A 19812-nucleotide genomic window follows, 5' to 3' on the forward strand; every position below is an offset into this window, starting at 1 on the left:
CATAGAAGAATTTGGGAGCACAAGTTTATAACCATCTTTGACACTCTCAAGACAGGAATTAACATTGGATTTGGCTTCATGCATCACTGGAGATTATGAAAAATCTATAGCAGAGATAGCACACGGGATTGAGAAGCCCTTAAAACCAATTTAGGGACCATAAAACCTTCACATTCGTATTTAAGTATTTGCTCATCCTGTTCAGGTGTTGTTTTAAGTGCCAATTAATCACACCATGTCTGTGCCTTTTCATATGTGTGTATATATATATATATATATATATATATATATGCCTTTTCATATGTATATATATATATGCCTCTTCGAATCTTTACCAGATCTTCACCTCACCTATCTTTCCACGGGTCACGTCACCTCCAGCCGGTGAGATCCTCTATTTTCTGTGATGAAGTGTACATTGATGGCATTCTGCTTCTTGCAGGGCAATGTACGCTATGTCACAGAAAGAAGAGGATTCAGATGTCTGGAGGTGACGTTACCTGTGGTACTGCAGGAGCCAGGAGTAGACACTACGTCACTCGTAGCATTCACTGCCCTATAGAAAGTGAACTGCAGTTAATGGATGCTCCAAAACAGGAAGAAGAGGATCGGCTGGAGGTGAGGTGACCTAGGTGACTGGAGAAGTCAGGAGAAGATTTGGTAAGAAAACGGCCTAGGAAGAAATAGGTAAGTATTGACATTTTTTTTCTAATGACAGAACCCCTTTAAGCTTGATGAGGAATTCTAAGTATGTTTGAAAGCTTGCTATAAACATCATGTCTTTTTGTTAGCCATTAAAAGCTGTCATATCTACAAGATTACTTGGTTTCTCTTTTGGAGAACAATCACATAGGACAACTGCATTTTGGTGATGGACGGTCTTAAAGGGGTTGTCTGAGTTATTGGTGACAGTGGGGGGTGCAGTATACATACAAAAGTAAACAGAATATGCACCTCTTGCTGCTCACTCCTCCCTCTTCCAGTCTTCTGTTTACAAGCGCTGCAGTGGTCACGTGGGTTGTTTACCCACGTGTACACTGCAGCCAATAGAAGGCCCGACAGGAACATCACTGATGATATCCCATAAACTTGCCAAGTATCAAGTTTACGAGACGTCACCTGTCAGATGTCATGGCGTTCCGTCACTGCGGTACGTATGTTAATTTTATATAGTTTTGGACATGGGGGACAAAAGCAATATGAAATAAATAACTTGGAAAATCCCTTCAAAATCTACAAATTATGACTGGTTGAATCTGCAATACTTATGTAACTTGGTGAAATAATATCCCCATAATTGAAGAATAATATTTGTACTGGTAGGAAGTTTTGCAATGACTTATGTAATGTTGAATTATTGCTCCCAATTAACCCCAATGAAGTATTGTGAATGGAGGAATTAATTAAAGTGTGTCATTTCCATTTCATTAGAACCAATATATATTAGCAGGCAAATGATTCTTTTGACCTAACGCTACTGCATCACTCTGTGTACTACAATCTTAATAATTGTTTTTTCCAGCGCAGTGTGTTGGTATTTGTTCAACATTCAATCACAGCAGCATGAAGTCAGTGGAAGTATCACCTATATCAGGAGAAAAGTACGGTGCTGTGTTTGCTTTGTTAATTAAAGGGGTTTTCCCACTAAAGGAAGGGATAACATATTGCTAGGAAATGCCACCAGTCCCTAAGTCCTCCTTCACACGAGCGCATGCGTTGTCACTCTGGCCACATCGCGGCCGAAAATCACATGAATGAAGAAAAGCCGCGATTAAGTCCCAAGCTTAATTAGTGTTTTCTTGTCTATTCACATGGCTGGATGTGACATACTAGCGAAAAAATGCACTGCATCCCGTAAATCCCTCACTCAGCATAAATCCTCGGAATGACTTCTAATGCCTAAATAGAAGCACCTGTAAGCTTTACCCTGCGTTGGATGCAGCTAAACTCCCTCCCCCTCCTTTTTTTTACAGCTCTTATACGAGTCTATGGGAGCCACCAGTGTATATCGTCCAAAAGATAGGGCAAGACCTATTTTTTTCGGCAGTGTATAAATTTGGACGCCGATTTTGACCACGTATGTGCTATTTTTTTGGGGCACAACGCAGCTAAAAATCGGTCATCTGAATAAAAACATTAAAAACCAATGCTTTAGAGGGTCGCTATTTTCAGCCGATGTATGTACGTAGCTAAACAGCCGCATAAAAACGCTCATGTGAATAAGGCCTAATAGGTAAAGGTCCAACTTCCAGAATCCCCACTAATCACCAGAATAATGGACCTGAAGTGCTAGTTAAATGATATGCAATAACGTCATTAGTTGGTAATATCCCTCCAAGTGGATGTTTCTGCTCTTTGCACAATACCAATATTGTCAGACTGATGGTGCAACGTTTTATCAACTTTCAATAGATATGCCACTGCCAGTGTTGGGGAAGATGGTACTGCAGAGGGTAAAATAAATGTCATATTGAAAAAGTGAACAAACTTTTTTAAATGGGTTGTGCCACAATACACAACCCATTTGAGAATGTGGGCCTTGGACAATCAGCTGATTGCTCCAAGTCTGACTCCTAACAACCCTGGCAAATAGAGGCCTGATTGACATTTCAGATACTACAGGGGAAATAATTGCATTAAAGCACTTCCATTCACATGAATGAGCAATAAAAATGGGGGGTTGGAGCTAACACAAAGGGGATAGAAAGAAAGAAGGTTCATAGCGGGAAAAAACACGAGTTCTTATTGGGGATATGCCCCAGAAAGCAATTTTTCACAGGTGCAGCCAATCCAGATACCATCAAAAGCACATGGGTTGACTTGTCAGTGACATCATTAAAAAGGTAAAAATTTAAGAATTAGGTATACCTGAAAAATGTACAAAAATACAGCAATTTCAGCTCAACTTCTCTGTTTATTGATACTGTGTTTCCCTGAAAATAAGATCCTGTCTTAGATTAATTTTTGCCCCAAAAGAAGCACAGTGTCTAATTTTTAGGTGATGTGTTATTACTAGAGATGAGCGAACACCAAAATGTTCGGGTGTTCGTTATTCGTAACGAACTTCCCGTGATGCTCGAGGGTTCGTTTCGAACAACGAACCCCATTGAAGTCAATGGGCGACCAGAACATTTTTGTATTTCGCCGATGCTCGCTAAGGTTTTCATGTGTGAAAATCTGGGCAATTCAGGAAAGTGATGGGAATGACACAGTGACGGATAGGGCAGGCGAGGGGCTACATGTTGGGCTGCATCTCAAGTTCCCAGGTCCCACTATTAAGCCACAATACCGGCAAGAGTGGGCCCCCCCCCCTCCCAACAACTTTTACTTCTGAAAAGCCCTCATTAGCATGGCATACCTTTGCTAAGCACCACACTACCTCCAACAAAGCACAATCACTGCCTGCATGACACTCCACTGACACTTCTCCTGGGTTACATGCTGCCCAACCGCCCCCCCTCCCCCCCACAGCGCACACCAAAGTGTCCCTGCGCAGCCTTCAGCTGCCCTCATGCCACACCACGCTCATGTCTATTTAGAATTGCGTCTGCCATGACGAGGGACCGCAGGCACACACTGCAGAGGTTGGCACGGCTAGGCAGCGACCCTCTTTAAAAGTGGCGGAGCGATAGCCCACAATGCTGTACAGAAGCAATGAGAAATAGAATCCTGTGCCACCGCCATCAGGAGCTGCACACGTGGGCATAGCAATGGGGAACCTATGTGCCACACACTATTCATTCTGTCAAGGTGTCTGCATGCCCCAGTCAGACCGGGCTTTTTAATTCATAGACACAGGCAGGTACAACTCCCTATTGTGAAGTCCCTGTCGACCCACAGCATGGGTGGCTCCCTGGAACCCACTGGCGGTACACAGAAATATCCCATTGCATTGCCCAACACAGCTGAGGTAGTAATGTCGTGCTTAATGCAGGTGGGCTTCGGCCCACACTGCATGCCCCAGTCTGACTGGGGTTCTTTATAAGTGTACAGATGTAGTAAAAACTCCGTGTGCACCTACAGCATGGGTGGGTGCCAGGAAGCCACCGGCGGTACATAGAAATATCCCATTGCATTGCCCAACACAGCTGAGGTAGTAATGTTGTGCTTAACCCTTTCCAATCCAAATTGTATATGGTTTTCCTAGGGGGCTTACTCTTTTTCTGCTGTTATACAACGGCGCTATATGCTGGCTAAAGCCAGTACTGCATGAGCTGACACGTAGGATAGGCTCCGACAGCAGAGAGGCTGGCAATATACAGTAAGAGAACCCCGACGGACGTCTACCAACAACGGAGCTGTACAGCCTTAAACCCTAATGTCTTCACAGGTCACACAGTGGACTGGAAAGGGTTAATGCAGGTGGGCTTCGGCCCACACTGCATGCCCCAGTCAGACTGGGGTTCTTTACAAGTGGACACATGTAGGTTTAACTCCCTGTGGACCCACTGCCTGGGTGGGTGCCAGGAAGCCACCGGCGGTACATAGAAATATCCCATTGCATTGCCCAACACAGCTGAGGTAGTAATGTCGTGCGTAATACAGGTGGGCTTCGGCCCACACTGCATGCCCCAGTCAGACGGGTTCTTTAGAAGTGTACAGAAGTATTAAAAACTCAGTGTGCACCTACAGCATGGGTGGCTCCCTGGAACCCACCGGCGGTACACAAAAATATCCCATTGCATTGCCCAACACAGCTGAGGTAACGTCAGCTGTAATGCAGGTGGGCTAAAAATTAATTTGATTACACTGTAGGCGAGGGCCCACAAAAATTGCTGTATCAACAGTACTAATGTACATCCCAAAAATTGGCCATGGCCAGCCAAGAGGGCAGGTGAAACCCATTAATCGCTTTGGTTAATGTGGCTTAAGTGGTAACTAGGCCTGGAGGCAGCCCAGTGTAACGAAAAATTGGTTCAAGTTAAAGTTCCAATGCTTTTAAGCGCATTGAAACTTATAAAAATTGTTCAGAAAAATTATTTGAGTGAGCCTTGTGGCCCTAAGAAAAATTGCCCGTTCAGCGTGATTACGTGAGGTTTCAGGAGGAGGAGCAGGAGGAGGAGGAGGAGGAATATTAGACACAGATTGATGAAGCAGAAATGTCCCCGTTTTGGATGGTGAGAGAGAACGTAGCTTCCATCCGCGGGTGCAGCCTACGTATTGCTTACGTATCGCTGCTGTCCGCTGGTGGAGAACAGAAGTCTGGCGAAATCCAGCCTTTGTTCATCTTGATGAGTGTTAGCCTGTCGGCACTGTCGGTTGACAAGCGGCTACGCTTATCTGTGATGATTCCCCCAGCCGCACTAAACACCCTCTCCGACAACACGCTAGCCGCAGGACAAGCAAGCACCTCAAGGGCATACAGGGCTAGTTCAGGCCACGTGTCCAGCTTCGACACCCAGTAGTTGTAGGGGGCAGAGGCGTCACCAAGGATGGTCGTGCGATCCGCTACGTACTCCCTCACCATCCTTTTGCAGTGCTCCCGCCGACTCAGCCGTGACTGGGGAGCGGTGACACAGTCTTGGTGGGGAGCCATAAAGCTGGCCAGGCCCTTAAAGACTGTTGCACTGCCTGGGATGTACATGCTGCTCGATCTACGCACATCCCCTGCAACATGGCCCTCGGAACTGCGCCTTCTGCCACTAGCGCTGTCGGCTGGGAATTTTACCATCAGCTTGTCCGCAAGGGTCCTGTGGTATAGCAACACTCTCGAACCCCTTTCCTCTTCGGGAATCAGAGTGGGCAGGTTCTCCTTATACCGTGGATCGAGCAGTGTGTACACCCAGTAATCCGTAGTGGCCAGAATGCGTGCAACGCGAGGGTCACGAGAAAGGCATCCTAACATGAAGTCAGCCATGTGTGCCAGGGTACCTGTACGCAACACATGGCTGTCTTCACTAGGAAGATCACTTTCAGGATCCTCCTCCTCCTCCTCCTCCTCCTCCTCAGGCCATACACGCTGAAAGGATGACAGGCAATCAGCCGGTGTACCGTCAGCAGCGGCCCAAGCTGTCTCTTCCCCCTCCTCCTCATCCTCCTCCTCCTCCTCCTCCTGTACGCGCTGAGAAATAGACAGGAGGGTGCCCTGACTATCCAGCGGCATACTGTCTTCCCCCGCCCCCGTTTCCGAGCGCAAAGCAGCTGCCTTTATGGTTTGCAGGGAATTTCTCAAGATGCATAGCAGAGGAATGGTGACGCTAATGATTGTAGCATCGCCGCTCACCACCTGGGTAGACTCCTCAAAATTACCAAGGACATGGCAGATGTCTGCCAACCAGGCCCACTCTTCTGAAAGGAATTGAGGAGGCTGACTCCCACTGCGCCGCCCATGTTGGAGTTGGTATTCGACTATAGCTCTACGCTGTTCATAGAGCCTGGCCAACATGTGGAGCGTAGAGTTCCACCGTGTGGGCACGTCGCACAGCAGTCGGTGCACTGGCAGCTTAAAGTGATGTTGCAGGGTGGCAGCGTCCGTGTGGGACTTGCGGAAATGTGCGCAGAGCCGGCGCGCCTTTACGAGCAGGTCTGACAAGCGTGGGTAGCTTTTCAGAAAGCGCTGAACCACCAAATTAAAGACGTGGGCCAGGCATGGCACGTGCGTGAGGCTGCCGAGCTGCAGAGCCGCCACCAGGTTACGGCCGTTGTCACACACGACCATGCCCGGTTGGAGGCTCAGCGGCGCAAGCCAGCGGTCGGTCTGCTGTGTCAGACCCTGCAGCAGTTCGTGGGCCGTGTGCCTCTTATCGCCTAAGCTGAGTAGTTTCAGCACGGCCTGCTGACGCTTGCCCACCGCTGTGCTGCCACACCGCGCGACACCGACTGCTGGCGACATGCTGCTGCTAACACATCTTGATTGTGAGACAGAGGAGGAGGAGGAGGAGGAGGGTGCTTTAGTGGAGGAAGCATACACCTCCGCAGATACCAGCACCGAGCTGGGGCCCGCAATTCTGGGGGTGGGTAGGACGTGAGCGGTCCCAGGCTCTGACTCTGTCCCAGCCTCCACTAAATTCACCCAATGTGCCGTCAGGGAGATGTAGTGGCCCTGCCCGCCTGTGCTTGTCCACGTGTCCGTAGTTAAGTGGACCGTGGCAGTAACCGCGTTGGTGAGGGCGCGCACAATGTTGCGGGAGACGTGGTCGTGCAGGGCTGGGACGGCACATCGGGAAAAGTAGTGGCGACTGGGAACTGAGTAGCGCGGGGCCGCCGCCTCCATGATACTTTTGAAGGACTCCGTTTCCACAACCCTATACGGCAGCATCTCAAGGCTGATGAATTTTGCGATGCGGACGGTTAACGTTTGAGCGTGCGGGTGCGTGGCGGCGTACTTGCGCTTGCGCTCGAACACTTGCGCAAGCGACGGCTGAACGGTGCGCTGAACTACACTGCTGGATGGGGCCGAGGACAGCGGAGATGAGGGTGTGGGTGCAGGCCATGAGGCGGTAGTGCCTGTGTCCTGAGAGGGGGGTTGCATCTCAGTGGCAGGTTGGGGCACAGGGGGAGAGGCAGGGGTGCAAACCGGAGGCGGTGAACGGCCTTCATCCCACCTTGTGGGGTGCTTGGCCATCATATGTCTGCGCATGCTGGTGGTGGTGAGGCTGTTGGTGTTGGCTCCCCGGCTGAGCTTTGCGCAACAAAGGTTGCACACCACTGTTCGTCGGTCGTCAGGCGTCTCTGTGAAAAACTGCCAGACCTTAGAGCACCTCGGCCTCTGCAGGGTGGCATGGCGCGAGGGGGCGCTTTGGGAAACACTTGGTGGATTATTCGGTCTGGCCCTGCCTCTACCCCTGGCCACCGCACTGCCTCTTGCAACCTGCCCTGCTGATGCCCTTGACTCCCCCTCTGAAGACCTGTCCTCCTGAGTAAGCGTTGCACACCAGGTGGGGTCAGTCACCTCATCGTCCTGCTGCTCTTCCTCCGAATCCTCTGTGCGCTGCTCCCTCGGACTTACTGCCCTTACTACTACCTCACTGCAAGACAACTGTGTCTGATCGTCATCGTCCTCCACAGAAAGTTGTTGAGACAGTTGGCGGAAGTCCCCAGCCTCTTCCCCCGGACCCCGGGAACTTTCGAATGGTTGGGCATCAGTGACGATAAACTCCTCTGGTGGGAGAGGAACCGCTGCTGCCCAATCTAAGCAGGGGCCCGAGAACAGTTCCTGGGAGTGTTCCCGCTCCTGAGCAGGTGTTATTGTAGTGGAGTGAGGAGGCTGGGAGGAAGGAGGAGCAGCAGACAGAGGATTCGGATTGGCAGCAGTGGACGGCGCAGAACTGCGGGTAGACGATAGGTTGCTCGAAGCACTTTCTGCCATCCAGGACAGGACCTGCTCACATTGCTCATTTTCTAATAACCGTCTCCCGCGTGGACCCATTAATTGGGCGATGAATGTGGGGACGCCAGAAACGTGCCTCTCTCCTAATCGCGCAGCAGTCGGCTGCGACACACCTGGATCAGGAGCTTGGCCTGTGCCCACACCCTGACTTGGCCCTCCGCGTCCTCGGCCACGTCCACGTCCACGTCCTCTAGGCTTACCCCTACCCCTCAGCATGCTGTATTACCAGTGATTAGATTTCCCAGGCAGGAAATAAATTGGCGCAAGACTGCAGGCCAAATATAATTTTTGCCCTTTTTGGAAAACGAAAGGCCCCACTGCCTCTAGTGAATGAATAATCTAAGTTTAATAACTGTGCTGTGTCCCTGCTTATGTGTCACAGAACGTGAGGGTAGCAGAGTTATTATAACTCTTGGAGAGCAGGTATTTTTTTTCCCACTTAAGGAAAGCAAATGGCGAACCCAGCAGTAAAGCGTAGCTGGCTGCGTATGATTTAGCAATGTTTTTCACGCAGCTCACACGTCTCCACAGGCGTAAGGACGGACACAGGCTGGACAAATAGATTTGTTTTCAGTTTTTTCCCACCAACAGGCAGCACTGCGTATATTCAATGAACCTGAGAAGTTTAATAACTGTGCTGTGTCCCTGCTTATGTGTCACAGAACGTGAGGGTAGCAGAGTTATTATAACTCTTGGAGAGCAGGTATTTTTTTTCCCAATTAAGGAAAGCAAATGGCGAACCCAGCAGTAAAGCGTAGCTGGCTGCGTATGATTTAGCAATGTTTTTCACGCAGCTCACACGTCTCCACAGGCGTAAGGACGGACACAGGCTGGACAAATAGATTTGTTTTCAGTTTTTTCCCACCAACAGGCAGCACTGCGTATATTCAATGAACCTGAGAAGTTTAATAACTGTGCTGTGTCCCTGCTTATGTGTCACAGAACGTGAGGGTAGCAGAGTTATTATAACTCTTGGAGAGCAGGTATTTTTTTTCCCAATTAAGGAAAGCAAATGGCGAACCCAGCAGTAAAGCGTAGCTGGGTGCGTATGATTTAGCAATGTTTTTCACGCAGCTCACACGTCTCCACAGGCGTAAGGACGGACACAGGCTGGACAAATAGATTTGTTTTCAGTTTTTTCCCACCAACAGGCAGCACTGCGTATATTCAATGAACCTGAGAAGTTTAATAACTGTGCTGTGTCCCTGCTTATGTGTCACAGAACGTGAGGGTAGCAGAGTTATTAACTGTGGCAGAGCAGGTATTTTTTTTCCCACTTAAGGAAAGCAAATGGCGAACCCAGCAGTAAAGCGTAGCTGGCTGCGTATAATTTAGCAATGTTTTTCACGCAGCTCACACGTCTCCACAGGCGTAAGGACGGACACAGGCTGGACAAATAGATTTGTTTTCAGTTTTTTCCCACCAACAGGCAGCACTGCGTATATTCAATGAACCTGAGAAGTTTAATAACTGTGCTGTGTCCCTGCTTATGTGTCACAGAACGTGAGGGTAGCAGAGTTATTATAACTCTTGGAGAGCAGGTATTTTTTTTCCCAATTAAGGAAAGCAAATGGCGAACCCAGCAGTAAAGCGTAGCTGGGTGCGTATGATTTAGCAATGTTTTTCACGCAGCTCACACGTCTCCACAGGCGTAAGGACGGACACAGGCTGGACAAATAGATTTGTTTTCAGTTTTTTCCCACCAACAGGCAGCACTGCGTATATTCAATGAACCTGAGAAGTTTAATAACTGTGCTGTGTCCCTGCTTATGTGTCACAGAACGTGAGGGTAGCAGAGTTATTAACTGTGGCAGAGCAGGTATTTTTTTTCCCACTTAAGGAAAGCAAATGGCGAACCCAGCAGTAAAGCGTAGCTGGCTGCGTATGATTTAGCAATGTTTTTCACGCAGCTCACACGTCTCCACAGGCGTAAGGACGGACACAGGCTGGACAAATAGATTTGTTTTCAGTTTTTTCCCACCAACAGGCAGCACTGCGTATATTCAATGAACCTGAGAAGTTTAATAACTGTGCTGTGTCCCTGCTTATGTGTCACAGAACGTGAGGGTAGCAGAGTTATTATAACTCTTGGAGAGCAGGTATTTTTTTTCCCAATTAAGGAAAGCAAATGGCGAACCCAGCAGTAAAGCGTAGCTGGCTGCGTATGATTTAGCAATGTTTTTCACGCAGCTCACACGTGTCCACCGCCCGTAAGGACGGACACAGGCTGGACAAATAGATTTGTTTTCAGTTTTTTCCCACCAACAGGCAGCACTGCGTATATTCTATGAATAATAACTGTGTTGTGGCCCTGCCTATACAATTCTTTCCCTGCAGTATCAATGGAGGGTGGAATGCTCTGCAGAGGCGATTTTGAGAAGCCCAAAAAAAATGCAGCACAGCCAACAGCAGCCTGGACAGTACTGCACACGGATAAATATGGCCCTAGAAAGGACCGTTGAGGTTCTTGAAGGCTACACTCACTCCTAACACTCTCCCTGCCTATGCAGCACTTCTGTCCCTAATCCCAGGTGCAACGGTCTGCAGAGGCGATTTTGAGAAAAAAAAAATCCCACTGCTAACAGCAGCCAACACACAGCTATCAGTGGCCCTAATAAGGACCTTTGGGGGGTCTTGAAGCCTACACTAACTACCAATTCTTTCCCTACAGCAGCTCCGGTATAAACAGCACTGTCCCTCATCTAACTCACACCGCATCTGAGGCGAGCCGCGGGAGGGGCCGACTTTTATATTAGGCGAACACCTGATCTCGCCAGCCACTCACAGCAGGGGGGTGGTATAGGGCTTAAACGTTGCAGGGGGAAGTTGTAATGCCTTCCCTGTCTTTCAATTGGCCAGAAAAGCGCGCTAACGTCTCAGGGAAGGAAGTGAAAGTAACCAGAACACCGCATGGTGTTCGTCACGAATAACGAACATCCCGAACACCCTAATATTCGCACGAATATCAAGCTCGGACGAACGCGTTCGCTCATCTCTAGTTATTACACTTACCTAGCAGGCTCGGTCCAGCTCCATTTCCCTTATGCTCCTCTTCATAGCTCCAGCGCGTGCTTCCTGCAGTCCTTGGTGCTCGTACAACATCACTTCCTGGTTATGGGATTCATAAATCCCACCTCCACAATGCGATCAATAGCTGTTGATTGGTTTTTCAACTTCTGCTCAGCCAATCAATGGAGTGCTGGATGAACCAATCACAGCCATCACATTGGTTCATCCAGCGCTGCATTGATTGGTTCTTTGACCACTGCTCAGCCAATCAACAGGCATCACGTTGTGGAGATGGTATTTATGAATTGGCTGTGAGCCGTGGCCAGCCAATTCATAAATCCGCCTCCACAATGTAGGCATCACATTGGTTCATCCAGCGCTGCATTGATTGGCTGAGCAGCGTTCAATGAAGCAATCACAGCTATCACTTCCTGGAGGCGGGATTTATGAATACTGTAACCAGGAAGTGATGTTGTACAAGTGCTGAGGACTGTGGGAAAAGCGCGTGCTGGACATTGACCAAGCCTGCTAGATAATGTATTCCTTTTTTTAATGTAGTGTAACTAGGGCTTATTTTCAGGGTTGGGCTCATATTTTAAGCCTCCCCGAAAATCCAACTAGAGTTTATTTTCGGGGTAGGTCTTACTTTCAGTGAAAGAGAGTAGTACCAGCAATTATTAGACATGTTTCAAGGTGAAATGCATCTCTTCGTCAGTAATTGCTGGGAACATACTATATAAATGATTGAGGCAAAGTATATACAAAGTTGGATAATGATAAGAAAAAAAGGTAGAAACAAAAGTAAAAAAACAAACATGGAAATGCAAAATTGCTAAGTATGGTTAAAAGCTTCTACTTCTGTAGCACTTAAAACATGCCGGTATATGACATAAAATCATCACTATTATTTCTCCACTGAACTCAACCACTTTTGCCTTTTATCCCCCCGCCCCTTCTCCCTCTCCCTATCCCCAAATAATATGTTACTTCTATATTGGAATATTACAGCTTGAAGATACAGACCCAAAGCCTGAGATGCATTACTGAGAGAATCAGATGACAACATTCAATATTCTGATTTCTGTTACAGTGTTGTCATCAGGGCCTTGTATGGATCCAAAGCACCAAATGCATTAATGCTCCCATATGGGTACAAAGTAGACATGTTTTTTACAGAGTCTACAAGTTTTCATGACATAGCTATACTTGGCAGAAATTAAAAGGGAACATGTTTATAGTCAGACTTCATGTTTTGACTTTTAACTGCAACTTGGAATGATCCTGTTTTAATGACGAAAAAGATAAACATTTTTTTTATAATTTGATGCAACCTAATAAGCCTTTTTATTTATTTTTTCCCCAGATGTCTCCTTCAAGATCCTCCCTATTAAGATTACTGCAAAAATGCAAAGAGTGAACAGGGCCTAGCTCTCTTTTAATCCAAAATACACATTTTGTGAAATCACAGAAATAACACCTTGTTATGCCATAAGCCTTTAACCAAATTCTTCAATACATGGAAATATAGCACCATCAAGTGTTCACATTGAGTATTGCAGATTTGCAGTTATTAGTTTAAAAAAAAAAAACAGCACATAGATATTTTAAAATGCAGCTGACATAAGATGAGGGCACTAGTACGGGAGCTTCTATCAGATGGCTATTGTGAAATTAAAACTTACATTTTCAAAATGTTTTTAATTTAAAAGGCTACTTCGGTGAAAACACATTTTTCCATCCCTGACCCCCTTACCTGATTGCCTGTCACACTTTATGCAGCGCGACCCCCACCATCTAGAGAGTGAGAGATTTTGATTTTACTTTCACATCAATCCCATAATTCATCAGCACAGCATTATTTAAGGCTATACCATTTTAGCCTGTAGATGGGACAACTTGATTATCATTACCAAATAAGCTGCAAACTAGAGATGAGCGAGCACCCAAATGCTCGAGTCCACGTAATTCGAGTCGAGCTTTTCGTAAAATTCGAGAGCTCTACTCGAGTAATGAACCCCCTTGACAACAAGGCGAGACTCGAGCATTTTTATATGTGGGACGCCGGATGACGAGCTTTTTTCTTTTTTTTCCTAGGTCTCTCTCTCTCTCAGAGGGGCCAAAACAGGCATGTCACAGCGGGGAGGAGGCAAAAACTGGGGCAGGGTCAAACGCGGCTTGATGCTCGTTCGAGTAATGAGCACCATCGAGTACGCTAATACTCGAACGAGCATCAAGCTCGGCAGAGTATGTTTGCTTAACTCTACTGCAGACTATAAGTATATAGTCAAAAGGCTGAGCTGTGATCTCCTCTATTATAACTATGTGACAGGAGCTGTGTGATCATCGTTAGTAACTGTGATAGGAGTGCCTCTGTTGCCCTCTAGGCAATTTCTGTGGTAGATTCATGTAAGAGTCTCACACAAACTGAAAAATTGACTAGTTTAAAAGATCATAACCCCAAGTAGATGCGAGCTGGTCAGAACTGAGATCACATAACCATCTGAGGAAAAAGATGCTGGGAGTTTCAGACAGTAAGAAACAACTAGCCCAGGTAACAATAGCCATATATATATATATATATATATATATACACACACACACACACACACACACACACACACACTGGGGGCCCTTTTCATAGTTCTTTTCATAGTTCTATTTCTTTGTTTGACTTCATACCTGCGTATACATTTTTAAAAATTCAATTACAAGAAACTTTTCGGTGCACTAAAGATAATCAAGATTTTATGTGGAAACTAAAAATCTATTGAAGACAGGAGTCTTGAAGCCTTTAAGAAAAGGGATTTGAGTCTGAAATATAAAATACCCTTTTGAAAGCAGAGTCTAAGCAACTGACACTTAGTTCTGTAGGTTCAAATGGTCACTTGACCTTGATGAAATCTCCAAGGAACACTGGCTAGGAATGTAGGAATAATGTGTTCGCATTCAGTAGAACTCTTATAAATTACTCACAAGATGGCACAAAACTCCCGACACATGATTCAGAATTAATCTTGCCCCATCTGATATCTGCTGCAGGTGCAAATCACAGAGGAGTACAATTCTCCACATATGGTTGTAATGTCCAAGCATTAAACCTTTCTGGCAAACAATCACCAAACACATAAGCAGCATTTGTGGGACTTCCTACACATTCTCTCCTGAGGAACTGCTGCTTTGGAAACCCTCAATTCACTTTAGGCCTTCAAAAAAATCCTTGCCCACCAGTGTGTTGGAGAAAGAAAGAAGTACCCACATTGTCCCAATGGAAAGATAGGGTGTCACAGATACTCTGCTTTGAGAAAGTCAGGAAGAAGCATAAGAATCAGGAACAAGATGTAACTTTTTGAAATTATGGTTACCATGGTTACACTATGTAGAGAAACTAAGCTAATAAACCAACTCTAGCCAACATATGTCCAAGTGTCGCTCTCAACCTAACTCACTAATAATTATACTCGTGTTCGCCTCTCACTGTCCAAATACCCCTTCCCTTTAGGGCTCCCACCCACTGGAGTATTTTCCTCCACTGCGATGCGATTCTAAAGTTAAAGTCTCGCATCGCAGTGCAAGAAAAACGCAGGCAGAAATCCCAAAATCGCTGGGATATCGCTGCGACATCGCCAGTCTTTTCAATGGGGCCAGCGGCAGCAGTGCTAGCTCCATTGAAAAGATATGGAGAATGCCGCGGACTTCTGCCACAGCTGTGGCAGAAGTCAGCGGCATGCTATCCCATTGCTTTCAATGTCAGAGCAACTTCAGACACAGCAAACCACAGACAGGACATAGTTCGGACACGGGTATCCGCACACCTAAGGATGGAGGGAAATTCAGACATGCACCAAAACAGGACATAGTTCAGACCAGGTGTCTGCTTACCTACAGAAGGAGGGGGGGTTCAGGCGTCCTCACACCTACTGAAGGAGGGGGGGTTCAGGCGTCAGCATACTTACAGAAGGAGGAGGGTTCAGGCATCCACACACCTACAAAAGAAAGGGGGTTTCAGCATCCGCACACCTACAGATGGAAGGGAGTTCAGGTGTCCGCACACTTAAGGGCGAAAGGAGATTCAGGCGTCTACACACCTAAGGGTGTAAGGGGGTTCAGGCATCCACATACCTAAGGGCAGAAGGGGGCTGAGGCGTCTGCACACCTAAGGACAGTGGGGGTACCTCAAACAGAACATAGTTTACACCAGGCATCTGCACTTTTCTAGATGGAGGAAACGCTAAACAGAACAAAATGCATGCAATCACCAGAGTTTTGAAATGAGATATGGATAATGACCAGCTCCCTCTAATAAGAGGACCAGTATTTATGTGCACAGACCCCAAGTGATTGATTGGCTAGAGAAATCTCCTGGAAGTACAGAGTACTACAAGACCCAGGAGTACAAACTATCACGACATGACACTACCTGATCGAAAAAGGCCTTGAAAAGATGCAAATCCAGTTTAATAGGGAGATAAAATCACATATCTTTTACATATTGTTACACCTAGCATGAATATCAAGACTAACTGGACTCATACAAGAACGGAAAACTTTAACCACTTCTGGCATCAACTGAACCCAGCTAAGACCTCTCATTTCTCTCCAACTGACCTCTGCATGTTTGATATCTAAAAATAAAACACCTGGGTGCACACAAGCCTTCTGTTCAGCCCAATATGTATAGGAATGGCCAGGGATCCAAATGCTCAGGAAACAATAGCTTATTAGATAGGAGGTTCCTCTGATCCTGGCACCTTAGCTGCAGTGCTCTTTTAGCACAAGTAGACCACCCAATTTAGAGGAAAGAAAAGAAATTGGGCACAACCAGCCAAAATCACATCTTTCTCAGAATCCTTCATTACTGCAGGTTGCAAATAAGGCGAGGATTCAAGAACTGTTAACATATTCCAAACGATCACTCATTCTTTTTTTTTTTTAAGAGAGAGGCTAGAGATGAGCGAACGTACTCGTCCGAGCTTGATACTCGTTCGAGTATTAGCGTGTTCGAGATGCTCGTTACTCGAGACGAGTACCACGCGATGTTCGAGTTACTTTCACTTTCATCTCTGAGACGTTAGCGCGCTTTTCTGGTCAATAGAAAGACAGGGAAGGCATTACAACTTCCCCCTGCGACGTTCAAGCCCTATACCACCCCCCTGCAGTGAGTGGCTGGCGAGATCAGGTGTCACCCAAGTATATAAATCGGCCCCTCCCGCGGCTCGCTACAGATGCATTCTGACATAGATCAGGGAAAGTGCTGCTGGTGCCGGAGCTGCTATAGGGAGAGTGTTAGGAGTGATTTTAGGCTTCAAGAACCCCAACGGTCCTTCTTAGGGCCACATCTAACCGTGTGCAGTAGTGTGGAGGCTGCTTTTTGCAGTGTTGCACTTTTTATTTTTTTTGTATATCGGCCGTGCAGAGCATTGCATCCTGCAGTAATTTTACATTGTCCAGGGCCAGTAGTGGTGAAGCAGGGACAGAAGACATATTTAGTGTATATAGGCAGTGGGCCTTTCCAAAAACATTTGGGGAAAAAAATCTATTTGGGCTGCCTGTGACCGTCCTCAGTGTACTGGGTCTGTGCTGGGGCTAGTTGTCCTAATTCATACGCAGCCAGCTAAGTGTTACAGCAGGCTTGCGCAAAATTCTTTCCTGGCTCTGTGTTGCCTGTTACATCACCGCTGTATTCCTATCCACAGTGAAACAGTCTGCAGTAATTTTACATTGTCCAGGGCCAGTAGTGGTGAGGCAGGGACAGAAGACATATTTAGTGTATATAGGCAGTGGGCCTTTCCAAAAACATTTGGGAAAAAAAATCTATTTGGGCTGCCTGTGACCGTCCTCATTGTACTGGGTCTCTGCTGGGGGTAGTTGTCCTAATTCATACGCAGCCAGCTAAGTGTTAAAGCAGGCATGCGCAAAATTCTTTCCTGGCTCTGCTGTGCGCTCCGTAAGCGAAATCAGCCTCCAACCACAGGCCAATAAGCGGCACATTTAATTACAGCGTTCTATTTCTGCACTACTGGTAATACACCATGCTGAGGGGTAGGGCTAGGCCTACAGGATGTGGACGCGGCCGAGGACGCGGAGGCCCAAGTCAGGGTGTGGGCACAGGCCGAGCTCCTGATCCAGGTGTATCGCAGCCGACTGCTGCGGGATTAGGAGAGAGGCACAATTCTGGCGTCCCGACATTCATCTCACAATTAATGAGTCCACGCGGTAGACCTTTATTAGAAAATGAGCAGTGTGAGCAGGTCCTGTCGTGGATGGCAGAAAGTGCATCCAGCAATCTATCGACCACCCAGACTTCTGCGCCGTCCACTGCTGCAACTCTGAATCCTCTGGCTGCTGCTCCTCCTTCCTCCCAGCCTCCTCACTCCATTACAATGACACATTCTGAGGAGCAGGCAGACTCCCAGGAACAGTTCTCGGGCCCCTGCCCAGAATGGGCAGCAATGGTTCCGAATCCTCTCCCACTGGAGGAGTTTGTCGTGACCGATGCCCAACCTTTGGAAAGTTCCCGGGGTCCGGGGAATGAGGCTGGGGACTTCCGGCAACTGTCTCAAGAGCTTTCAGTGGGTGAGGAGGACGATGACGATGAGACACAGTTGTCTATCAGTGAGGTAGTAGTAAGGGCAGTAAGTCCGAGGGAGGAGCGCACAGAGGATTCGGAAGAAGAGCAGCAGGACGATGAGGTGACTGACCCCAGCTGGTTTGCTACGCCTACTTAGGACAGGTCTTCAGAGGGGGAGGCAAGGGCAGCAGCAGGGCAGGTTGGAAGAGGCAATGCGGTGGCCAGACCGAATAATCCACCAACTGTTTCCCAAAGCGCCCCCTCGCGCCATGCCACCCTGCAGAGGCCGAGGTGCTCAAAGGTCTGGCAGTTTTTCACTGAGAGTGCAGACGACCGACGAACAGTGGTGTGCAACCTGTGTCGCGCCAAGATCAGCCGGGGAGCCACCACCACCAGCATGCGCAGACATATGATGGCCAAGCACCCCACAAGGTGGGACGAAGGCTTTTCACCGCCTCTGGTTTGCATCGCTGCCTCTCCCCCTGTGCCCCAACCTGCCACTCAGATCCAACCCCCCTCTCAGGACACAGGCACTACCGTCTCCTGGCCTGCACCCACACCCTCACCTCCGCTGTCCTCGGCCCCATCCACCAATGTCTGTCAGCGCACCGTCCAGCCGTCGCTAGCGCAAGTGTTGGAGCGCAAGCGCAAGTACACCGCCACGCACCCGTACGCTCAAGCGTTAAACGTGCACATAGCCAAATTTATCAGCCTGGAGATGCTGCCGTATAGGGTTGTGGAAACGGAGGCTTTCAAAGGTATGATGGCGGCGGCGGCCCCGCGCTACTCAGTTCCCAGTCGCCACTACTTTTCCCGATGTGCCGTCCCAGCCCTGCACGACCACGTCTCCCGCAACATTGTACGCGCCCTCACCAACGCGGTTACTGCCAAGGTCCACTTAACAACGGACACGTTGACAAGCACAGGCGGGCAGGGCCACTATATCTCCCTGATGGCACATTGGGTGAATTTAGTAGAGGCTGGGACAGAGTCAGAGCCTGGGACTGCTCACGTCCTACCGACCCCCAGAATTGCGGGCCCCAGCTCGGTGCTGGTATCTGCGGCGGTGTATGCTTCCTCCAATAAACCACCCTCCTCCTCCGCAACCTCTGTCTCGCAATCAAGATGTGTCAGCAGCAGCACATCGGCAGCAGTCGGTGTCGTGCAGCGTGGCAGCACAGCGGTGGGCAAGCGTCAGCAGGCCGTGCTGAAACTACTCAGCTTAGGAGAGAAGAGGCACACGGCCCACGAACTGCTGCAGGGTCTGACAGAGCAGACCGACCGCTGGCTTGCGCCGCTGAGCCTCCAACCGGGCATGGTCGTGTGTGACAACGGCCGTAACCTGGTGGCGGCTCTGCAGCTCGGCAGCCTCACAGACGTGCCATGCCTGGCCCACGTCTTTAATTTGGTGGTTCAGCGCTTTCCGAAAAGCTACCCACGCTTGTCAGACCTGCTCGGAAAGGTGCACCGGCTCTGCGCACATTTCGGCAAGTCTCACACGGACGCTGCCACCCTGCGCACCCTGCAACATCGGTTTAATCTGCTAGTGCACCGACTGCTGTGCGACGTGCCCACACGGTGGAACTCTACGCTCCACATGTTGGCCAGGCTCTATGAGCAGCGTAGAGCTATAGTGGAATACCAACTCCAACATGGGCGGCGCAGTGGGAGTCAGCCTCCTCAATTCTTTACAGAAGAGTGGGCCTGGTTGGCAGACATCTGCCAGGTCCTTGGAAACTTTGAGGAGTCTACCCAGATGGTGAGCGGGGATGCTGCAATCATTAGCGTCACCATTCCTCTGCTATGCCTCTTAAGAAGTTCCCTGCAAAGCATAAAGGCAGACGCTTTGCGCTCGGAAACAGAGCCGGGGGAAGACAGTATGTCGCTGGATAGTCAGAGCACCCTC

Source organism: Eleutherodactylus coqui, chromosome 4 (genome assembly GCF_035609145.1).
Source record: "Eleutherodactylus coqui strain aEleCoq1 chromosome 4, aEleCoq1.hap1, whole genome shotgun sequence".
NCBI lineage: Eukaryota > Metazoa > Chordata > Amphibia > Anura > Eleutherodactylidae > Eleutherodactylus > Eleutherodactylus coqui.